The sequence below is a fragment of the Erpetoichthys calabaricus genome, chromosome 2, assembly GCF_900747795.2.
Source record: "Erpetoichthys calabaricus chromosome 2, fErpCal1.3, whole genome shotgun sequence".
Lineage (NCBI taxonomy): Eukaryota > Metazoa > Chordata > Cladistia > Polypteriformes > Polypteridae > Erpetoichthys > Erpetoichthys calabaricus.
The window spans coordinates 326,031,765-326,043,531 of NC_041395.2; positions in this window are offsets into that span (position 1 = coordinate 326,031,765).

An 11,767-nucleotide genomic window follows, 5' to 3' on the forward strand; every position below is an offset into this window, starting at 1 on the left:
AGCACTGAGAAACCCCCAACCTGAGGGCACCTGACTCCACCCTGTGAGGGCACTTGACTTTGCCCCTTTCGTGCCTGGGAAATAAAGCAGCTGGATTTCTCAGACGATGGCATCTTTTGAGTCTAGCCAGAACTCCGATTGGACTGCTTTACTTTAATTTCACTAAGAGCCCAAAGCTAGGGATACTTTACCCACATCGACGGGCACTGTCTTGATTGTTTGATTGCTGTGACCGAACAGGATGATCCAGTTGGCACCCCAAATTATCATATTACTGTCTGTCATTCCTTTGAATGGCCGCAATGTATATTGTTTTCGAAAGAGAGCCATGAGGAGGAGGGGGTCCCCCCCTTGGAGATTTATTCATTCGAGCCGTTTTAAATATAATGTGAAGACGCATGTATTGGAGCAGCAGTGTTTTATTAGATGGGCAGATGTTAGAACAGAGACATATTGATATTCTTCAGTTATTTATTGGAATATACAGCCTGAAATTGGGACTGTCCCAGTCACAGCGACATCTGGTCACCCTAGTAAATTATAGTGACAGTGAAATGGTGAAGCATTTGTGATGGATGGCCGGGGCACTTACCCGGCCAGGACGCCCAAAGTGTGGAAGGACCGGGGAAAAGAGGATTGTCGGGACAGTTTCGTCCCCAGGCCAATAGATGGTCTTCAGTGGGGCCACGGGTTATGAGCATGGAGGCTCAAACCCTCTTGGAACCCGTGGCCACCACCAGGGGGCGCATGGACCTTTCCAGGGCCTTATTTGGTCACTCTTCCACCACACCCGGAAGTGTGGCCAGAAGAAGCTCGTTAGGCACCTGCTGTCCATCCAGGTGCCTTATAAAGAGGAGCCGCCTCACTCCATAAGGGGCCAGAGTCGGGAGGAGAGGACAAAGCCTGAAGAGGAGTGGAGAGAGAAGGAATGGCGGCAGAAGGGACAGAAAGGTGTCAGTGGTGCTGCGTTGTGCTTATGGGTATTGTCGACTGGTAAAAACCTGTAAGTATACGTGTGGTGTGTGGCGAAACTTGCCTCTTGCCTGTCTGTGTCTGGGTTAGGGTGGCGGTACGCCCCCTAGTGGCTTACATATTAAAATCTGTAGAGGATGACATTGTCCGGTTGGTTTACAATAAGGGAAATACTTCATAATTGTTTATTTGCTCCATGCAGAACGGCTCACTGTACACACTACAGCAGTGGGGTTCATTCATATCCAGATAAACTTTTTATTTTCTGCGCTTGGATTTTATACTTTTACAGTTAGGAAGCTCATTTTACTCACCTCTTATTACTTAAAGCATCAGAAGATGTGAGATGTTGACGCATTGGTTCTCTTCTTCTTGTACTCCAACCACTAGGAAGACTTCAGAACAACAACAACAACATTTATTTATATAGCACATTTTCATACAAAAAGTAGCTCAAAGTGCTTTACATAAAGAAAGTGCTTTACATGTGCTAAGCTGGACTTGCAGAATCAGTAGAAACAGCTCATGACTATGACTTCCTACCTGTGCCTGTAGTCTGCTGTAGTTTCATTAACTTGTACTGAGGATCTGTTTGCCGTCAGTAGTGGCTATCGGAGGTGAAAAAGAGGAAAATAGAAATTACATACCAGTTGGTGTAACTGCTGTTGATGTGAAATCGAAACAATAAATTAATTCACAGCTGAAGTCACACAGCACGCATCTCCATTTCAAGATAGATGACTTTGCAAATTTGCCAATGCTTTCCAAAGGGTGATTTTGAATTTTTTAAACACTGTGCAGCACAATATGCTCAGGATATCTAAATGTCACATTTCAAGAAAACTGGTCCATGTTGGGCCGGTTTGTTTATTGTGGACAGACAGACAGACATGGCTATTGTAATAGGTGCTTCATGTATTATATTTTGTGATTTGATAAAACTTTATTAATCCCTGAGGGGTAATTGACATTGGGGGGGTCAGAGCACAGGATCAGTACCCCCGGAGAAATTTTCAGGTTTGCAGTAAGAAAAAAAGCAAACACAGGAAAAAGGTTTGGGGACCGTCTGTAACCCCACATAATGGAAATAAATGAAAGTTAAGTATTCCTTGTTACAAAGGTGAAAATGACATCCTATCAGATGGGAGTCCAATACAGAACTGATTTAAACTGGCTGAACCTCCGGTCATATGGATGCCATGCAGGAAGGGACGGGTCTATGAGGGCGGACAATGGAAGTGGAACAACCATCAATCTTCTGTTCTGCAGAGGGAAGGAGAGGGAATACATTAGAACACAGAGCCATCCCCTGGCTCGGCGGGTAACTACCCACCGGACCCTTTAAGCTGCCATCTAAGTGTATGCGTGTACCAATGCGAGTGCATGTAAAAAAAAAAAAAAAATCAGGAGTGGTCTCCCCTCGACTTTCTCATATACTCAGAAATGGGGATGGATATTTCAGGAGTAAACTGCAAAACAATGATTATCTATACTAATTAATAAAAGGCAAAGCCCTCACTGACTGACTGACTCACTGACTGACTGACTGACTGACTCACTCATCACTAATTCTCCAACTTCCCGTGTAGGTAGAAGGCTGAAATTTGGCAGGCTGATTCCTTACAGATTACTTACAATAGTTAGGCAGGTTTCATTTCGAAATTCAACGCGTAATGGTCATAACTGGAACCTCTTTTTTGACAATATACTGTAATGGACGGCAGCTTGATGGGAGGCGGAGTTGAGTGTCACGTCATCACGCCTCCCACGTAATCACGTGAAAAGACTGTGAACGCAGTAGGGAGAAATGAAGGAAGAGCCGCAAACAGCGAAGAACAAAAAATTCATTAAACAATTGAGAAGGGAGCGAAACAATAAGAAGCGAGCGAGTGAAGCATACAAGCATCTTCATAAGGGAAACAAAGCACGGTGTAAAATGTAAATTTCAATTAAATTTATAGAAACGCTCCCACTGCGGATTGCAATAACATATTCGCGAGATAAAAAAACGCAGTAGGGAGAAATGAAGAGCCGCAAACAGCGAAGAACAAAAAATTCATTAAACAATTGAGAAGGGAGCGAAACAATAAGAAGCGAGCGAGTGAAGCATACAAGCATCTTCATAAAGAAAACAAAGCATGGTGTAAAACGTAAGTTTAAATTAAATTTATAGAAATGCTCCCGCTGCGGATTGCAATAACATATTCGCAAGATAAAAGAACGCAGTAGGGAGAAATGAAGGAAGAGCCGCAAACAGCGAAGAACAAAAAATTCATTAAACAATTGAGAAGGGAGCGAAACAATAAGAAGCGAGCGAGTGAAGCATACAAGCATCTTCATAAGGGAAACAAAGCACGGTGTAAAACGTAAGTTTAAATTAAGTTTATAGAAACGCTCCCGCTGCGGATTGCAATAACATATTCGCGAGATAAAAGTTTAATGAGAAGACACGAGGTATAAACGAACCACATGCCGTAGCGCAACGTTAGGGGCTTCACTTCTGGTGCTGATGTTCGAGATTCGATTCCCGAGAAGGGATGCAATGAGTGTGTACGCATGAAGAGCACAGAATTAGGGCGAAACACGTGTCGCATACTCTTTGCATTATTTGAAAGTAAACTATTAAAACCATTCTATGATCTGCTTCTGGGAACAGAAAGAGGGCACGTGGCGGACGTAAGGCGACTTGCTGACCAACCACAAGCGTAATCTGGCAGGTAACCACCCATACATTCAGATTGTGATTCAGAAAACGAATGCCATGAATGTAATTACCACTATCTACATACTGTTAAATAAACGAAACACACGCCGTAGCGCAACAGCTGTGAAAAGGGAAGTTCACAAAAAAACAGATCCTTAACAAATTGTTATTGGTATATTTTCGATCCGTTTAAAAAGGTTTTCTTTTCTTCTTAATAAAAAAATTAACAGCAGTACTTCGCCTCAACAAACCGCGAGAATTTGGCTATATATATCTGCTTCTCGCAATTAAAAGAGGGCACGTGGCGGATGTTAGACGACTTGATGACCAAGCATAAGCGTTACCTGCCAGGTAAAAACCCATACAATCAGATTGTGATTCAGACTAGGAATGCAATGAATGTAATTACCCCGATCTACATACAAGGCGAAAGTCTTGCAACATTCAAAGATGATGGTTTGGGATAAGTACACCATGGAACATAAAAGAGCTTATGAAGCCTTGAACCGAAAAAAGCAAGATCTCAGAGATCGTAAAAAAAAAAATAGGAGGTAATGTCATTTTACTTGCTGTAGATTTTAGTCAAACATTACCAGTTATTCCACGAGGGAGACAAGCAGATGAACTCAACACGTGTTTAAAATCCATGCTTCTCCCACGCTCGGTTATATGTCGCGTGTTGTCGGGTAGGTACACCAAAAAATGTATACATTTAAGCATGTAATGGGCAAACAAAAAATGAGGTATACCCGAAGGCACTGCAGTAGTACTCAATGTAACTTTACTTCTTAAATGTTAATGTTTTACTGTTTAATAATTTATACGCTTCTTATATGTTGTTCAAATTCTTTTATCAAAATACCAGTGACAGCGCAATGCACGATAACATGGAGTGAATACACCATACGCATCCGCCCACGGCCGCCCTGGTGTGCGCAGATAGGAGTTGATTCTACAATAAAATAAAATAAATATAAAAAGAGTAATACAATCATCACTCATAAAGCGGATAGTAGACGTGACGTACTATATGTGTACCAGATTTCAAGTCAATAGGTGAAACGGTTTGCGAGCTACAGGTGATTTAAAATCCTGGACAGACAAATGAATAGCCACGGTAGCAAATTATAGAAGAACATTTTACTGTTTAATAATTTATATTTATATGAAATGTGCTTCTTATATATTACTTCATATTCTCATATGATAATGATGTTAATGTTGTTTATATTGATTTCTATGTTATTGTAAGTGCATGTATGTGTGTATATGTATGTATGTATGTGTATATATATATATATATATATATGTATGTGTATATATATATATATATATATATAATATATGTGTATGTGTATATATATATATATGTGTATATGTGTATATGTATATATATATATATGTATATATATATATATATATATATATGTATATATATATATATATATATATATATATATATATATATATATATATATATATATATATATATATATATATGACAGCAACACTCATAACAATGACAACACAATTACATTGACAATCATGTTACGTTATTTTTAAAATGTTTCCTTTACTTTTTCATAACCTCTTTAACACACTACTTCTCCGCTGTGAAGAGCGGGTATTTTGCTAGTATTTATATATTATATGCATTAAAGAACCATCAACAACAAATCAAATTAAATTAATAATATATTGAACAATTATTATAAAAATAAAGTGGAATAAATTGGACTCTGAAGCTGCATGAATAAATAATTACCACTTCCAGTTAGCAGAAATAGCCCAAAAGTTGATAGATATCTATGTTTAGTACTGAATACTTGTATGCAAAATATGAATGACCTAAGTGAAAGAGTACTCAAGTGTTTACATACACATAGACACCTAGGTATAATTCCAAAAATGGTATATTCGGACTCAGGGAGGTCTAAAATGTCGAGATTCATCTATTTCTTCTTTTGGCTGCTCCCGTTAGGGGTTCCCACAGTGGATCATCTTCTTCCATATCTTCCTGTCCTCTGCATCTTGTTCTGTTACACCCATCACCTGCATGTCCTCTCTCACCACATCCATAAACCTTCATTTAGACCTTCCTCTTTTCCTCTTCCCTGGCAGCTCTATCCTTAGCATCCTTCTCCCAATATACTCATATCTCTCCTCTGCACATGTCCAAACCAACACAATCTCGCCTCTCTGACTTTGTCTCCCAACCGTCCAACTTGAGCTGACCCTCTAATGTCCTCATTTCTAATCCTGTACATCCTCGTCACACCCAGTACAAATCTTAGCATCGTTAACTCTGCCACCTCCAGCTATGTCTCCTGCTTTCTGGTCAGTGCCACCGTCTCCAACCCATATAATATAGCTGGTGTCACTACCGTCCTGTAGACTTTCCCTATTACTCTTGCTGATACCCGTCTGTCACAAATCACTCCTGACACTCTTCTCCACCCATTCCACCCTGCCTGCACTCTCTTTTCCACTTCTCTTCCACAATCCCCATTACTCTGTACTGTTGATTCCAAGAATTTAAACTCACCCACCTTCACCAACTCTACTCCCTGCATCCTCACCATTCCACTGACCTCCCTCACATTTACACACATGTATTCTGTTTTGTTCCTACTGACCTTCATTCCTCTCCTCTCTAGAGCATATCTCCACCTCTGCAGGGTCTCCTCAACCTGCTCCCTACTATCGCTACAGATTACAATGTCATCAGCAAACATTATAGTCCACATGGACTCCTGTCTAATCTCGTCTGTCAACCTGTCCATCACCATTGCAAATAAGAAAGGTCTCAGCGCCGATCCCTGATGTAATCCCACATTCACCTTGAATGCATCCGTCACTCCTACCACAGACCTCACCACGGTCACACTTCCCTCGTACATATCCTGAACTACAACTCTTATGTACTTCTCTGCCACTCCCGACTTCCTTATAAAATACCACAACTCCTCTTGAGGCACCCTGTCATATGCTTTCTCCAGGTCCACAATGACGCAATACAACTCCTTCTGGCCTTCTCTAAACTTCTCCATCATCATTCTGAAAGCAAACATCGCATCTGTGGTGGCATGAAACCATACTGCTGCTCACTAATCATCACCTCACTTCTTAACCTAGCTTCCACTACTCTTTCCCATAACTTCATGCTGCGGTTCATCAATTTTATTCCCCTGTAGTTACTGCAGTCCTGCACATCCCCCTTATTTTTAAATATCAGCACCAGTACACTTCTTCTCCACTCCTCAGGCATCCTCTCACTTTACAAGATTCCATTAAATAATCTGGTTAAAAACTCCACTGCCATCTCTCCTAAACACCTCCATGCTTCCACAGGTATGTCTTCTGGACCAACAGCTTTTCCATTTTTCATCCTCTTCATAGCTGTCCTCACTTCCTCCTTGCTAATCTGTTGCACTTCCTGATTCACTATCTCCACATCATCCAACCTCTTCTCGTTCTCTTCATTCATAACCCTCTCAAAGTACTCTTTCCATCTGCTCAACACACTCTCCTCGCTTTTGAGTACATTTCCATCTTTATCCTTTATCACCCTAACCTGCTGCACATCTTTCCCAGCTCGGCCCCTCTGTGTAGCCCACAGGTCCTTTTCTCCCTCCTTAGTGTCCAACCTCTCATACAACTCATCATACGCTTTTTCTCTAGCCTTCGCCACCTCTCTCTTAATTTTGCTCCTTATCTCCTTGTACTCTTGTCTACTTTCTGCATCTCTCTGACTATCCCACTTCTTCTTTACCATCCTCTTCCTCTGTATACTTTCCTGTATTTCCCCATTTCACCACCAGGTTTCCTTTTCCTTCTTCCTCTTTCCAGATGTCACACCAAGCACCCTTCTTGCTGTCACCCTTACCACATCTGCTGTAGTTTCCCAGCTGTCTGGTAACTCTTCACTACCACCCAGTGACTGTCTCACCTCCTCCCTAAACTCAACCTTGCAGTCTTCCTTTTTTAACTTCCACCATTTGATCCTTGGCTCTGCCCTAACTCTCTTCCTCTTCTTGATCTCCAACGTCATCCTACAGACCACCATCCTATGCTGCTTAACTACACTCTCCCCTGCCACCACTTTGCAGTCTTCAATCTCCTTCAGATCAACTCTTCTGCATAGGATGTAATCTACCTGTGTGCATCTTCCTCCACTCTTGTATGTCACCCTATGTTCCTCCCTCTTATTAAAATACGTATTCACCACAGCCACGTCCATCCTTTTGGCAAAATCCACTATTCTCTGGTTGGACTCAGGGAGGCCTAAAACGTCAAGATGAAAACATCATATGAAACATCATTTGCTAACGCATGAGAAGAAATTTAACGCTAAAACCCCAAAAGTTTATTGTGCCCCGATTGAAGGAATTGGGGGCAGTTTTTTAGGGAGTAACCCTGTGGGCAGAGCCTAATGAGCATTGGATTTCTCTGCTATTCGCTACAAATTTTTCACTGAGTTGTCCCCATTTTTATCCCGAGAATCACATCTGAGCCCACAAGATCTTTCCTGACTTGTTGTTCTTATCTCCAGGTTTTCACCTTGGCCTGTGTTTTGGATTATGATTCTGTTGTGAGCCTCACAACTTTTTCTTTCCATCCTTATGGAGTCACTAACACCTTCATCTCAATTTGTTTTCGCTTTTCATTCTAGCATAATCAGCAGCTCAGAAGCGCTACCACTTTGGGGTTAGGACCCTTTCTTTGCTCCCGTTTTTGTGTTTTGGCTTGTTTCTTGTTCTCTTCTCCTTCTGGCTTATTGATGCCTTTTCCTGACACCAACATTCATAGCTTGTGTCCTCTGCTTTGCCACCTTAGCTGATGTGAAGGGTGGGGTGACACCCTCAGTGATTCCTCAGCAGAGGCAGCTTGTGGCTTTTCCTCTCGTCATTGTGTCTTTTGCAGCTCTGTGTGTCATCTTATTATAAAGAAAACATACGGGATATTTAACCATAAAGTCAATACTGCACTTACAGTACGTGGGGTTCTGAGATTTAGTTTAAATTGTTTATGTTTTGTGATTTAAAGTACAAAGAAATCACATCACTCTGATTTTACTAATAAACTTGAAACATTCTTCTGTAAAATAAGCAATGTCAGGTCACAGAACTCATATATATATATATAACCTAAATTATAAATGAAAAAATCTGTGAACATTGTACTTAATTTCAGTCAACTGCAGTCACTGCCCTCCAAAAATAAAAAAATAAATAAATAAAAAAACACTTTGTTATAACAAGTAGAAGCAGAAGTAAAGATGCCGGTGCAAACTTAAAGTGAAAGGGCATTTGTTACGCTAAAATAAATTCTCAGTCTTGACAACCTGATTACTAAACTAAGGTTTTATTTTAACTTTCAGGAGTTGCCAAAACAGCAAAATTTAAATGTGGAAAGGGAAACAAGAAAAACAGGATAGAGAGAGGAACAGGAACTTCAAAGAGACACGGAGAACATCAAGCCATCGTTTTAGAAGTGAGCACTTGAGACAATGGGGCCATTTCAGCAGGTCACACTGTGTCACCTCCGCTTTCTCTTATTCAGAATTCTGTGAGTGACATTCTCCTTCTTCAATTGAATATTGGCACCATGTTAACAAAGTGTTTTAGATAGAAACAGTTCATCCAGAAAGTATTCACAGCGCATCGCTTTTTCCACATTTTGTTATGTTACAGCCTTATTCCAAAATGGATTAAATTCATTTTTTTCCTCAGAATTCTACACACAACACCCCATAATGACAACATGAAAAAAGTTTACTTGAGGTTTTCGCAAAAAAAATTTTAAAAACTGAGAAATCCCATGTCCATAAGTATTCACAGCCTTTGCTCAATACTTTGTCGATGCACCTTTGGCAGCAATTCCAGCCTCAAGTCTTTTTGAATATGATGCCACAAGCTTGGCACACCTATCCTTGGCCAGTTTCACCCATTCCTCTTTGCAGCACCTCTCAAGCTCCATCAGGTTGGATGGGAAGCGTCGGTGCACAGCCATTTTAAGATCTCTCCAGAGATGTTCAATCAGATTCAAGTCTGGGCTCTGGCTGGGCCACTCAAGGGCATTCACAGAGTTGTCCTGAAGCCACTCCTTTGATATCTTGGCTGTGTGCTTAGGGTCGTTGTCCTGCTGAAAGATGAACCGTCGCCCCCGGCTGAGGTCAAGAGCGCTCTGGAGCAGGTTTTCATGCAGGATGTCTCTGTACATTGCTGCAGTCATCTTTCCCTTTATCCTGACTAGTCTCCCAGTCCCTGCTGCTGAAAAACATCCCCACAGCATGATGCTGCCACCACCATGCTTCACTGTAGGGATGGTGCCAGATTTCCTCCAAACGTGACGCCTGGCATTCACACCAAAGAGTTCAATCTTTGTCTCATCAGACCAGAGAATTTTCTCTCTCATGGTCTGAGAGTCCTTCAGGTGCCTTTTGGCAAACTCCAGGCGGGCTGCCATGTGCCTTTTACTAAGGAGTGGCTTCCGTCTGGCCACTCTACCATACAGGCCTGATTGGTGGATTGCTGCAGACATGGTTGTCCTTCTGGAAGGTTCTCCTTTCTCCACAGAGGACCTCTAGAGCTCTGACAGAGTGACCATCGGGTTCTTGGTCTCCTCCCTGACTAAGGCCCTTCTCCCCTGATCGCTCAGTTTAGATGGCCGGCCAGCTCTAGGAACAGTCCTGGTGGTTTCGAACTTCTACCACTTATGGATGATGGAGGCCACTGTGCTCATTGGGACCTTCAAAGAAGCAGAAATTTTTCTGTAACCTTCCCCAGATTTGTGCCTCAAGACAATCCTGTCTCGGTGGTCTACAGATAATTCCTTTGACTTCATGCTTGGTTTGTGCTCTGACATGAACTGTCAACTGTGGGACCTTATATAGACAGGTGTGTGCCTTTCCAAATCATGTCCAGTCCACTGAATTTACCACAGGTGGACTCCAATGAAGCTGCAGAAACATCTCAAGGATGATCAGGGGAAACAGGAGGCACCTGAGCTCAATTCTGAGCTTCATGGCAAAGGTTGTGAATACTTACAGTATGTACATGGGATTTCTCAGTTTTTTTATTTTTAATAAATTTGCAAAAACCTCAAGTAAACTTTTTTCATGTTGTCATTATGGGGCGTTGTGTGTAGAATTCTGGGGAAAAAATGAATTTAATCCATTTTGGAATAAGGCTGTAACATAACAAAATGTGGAAAAAGTGATGCGCTGTGAATACTTTCCGGATGCACTGTAGTTAGATAGAGAATGGCACTATATAGCAGATAGAATCTGTTCTCTTTTTTTGTTTCCATGACAATCTTGTCATCTGCCAATAAAAGTCAATGGGCGGAGCCAATTCAATATACGGGCACAGCAGTTCTGCTCATGCCGTGGTCAGGGTGAGTGGCTGATGTGTGTCCTTATGGACTGCAGATAACGACAGCTCCCCAAATCTAGTGGAGTGACTGTTAAGGACAAGTGACTGTAAGGGATGGCTGACGTCTTGAAGATGACTGTTAGAATTCCTAAGGTAAAACTTGGACTATGTTTATGTTTTATTTATATTTTATAAATAGACAGAGAGGTAGAACTTTATTTGTCCCAATAGGGTAGCAGTACTCCGCTCATTAAGTTATTATTGTATGGAATACTGTATTACTTTAAGTATTATCAGAAACATTACAATTAAAATTATAAAGCCATATGTCCAACGTCTTGGTTGGTGACTGTTGGAAGGTGATTTATGAAATGAGTGATTGGAGAGATACTGTACAGTATTCCTTGTATGATTTATTAATATATGGATAACTGGTTATTATTAAAATATAAACAAGTCAGGTTGAAACAAATTAAGCAGCTGAACATACTGCTTATAGATTGAAGACTGCTGAAAGACACTATATAGGACTGATGACACCATATAGGCACTGTATAACACATTGAATGATAGAAAGGCACTATATTATAGATAGATAGATATGAAAGGCACTATATAACTGATAGACAGACAGACATACAGATAGACAGATGTATTTACTCACCTCCCCTTTTTTTTTTTTGACACCCACTGCATGCCCACCTTACCTGCAAAT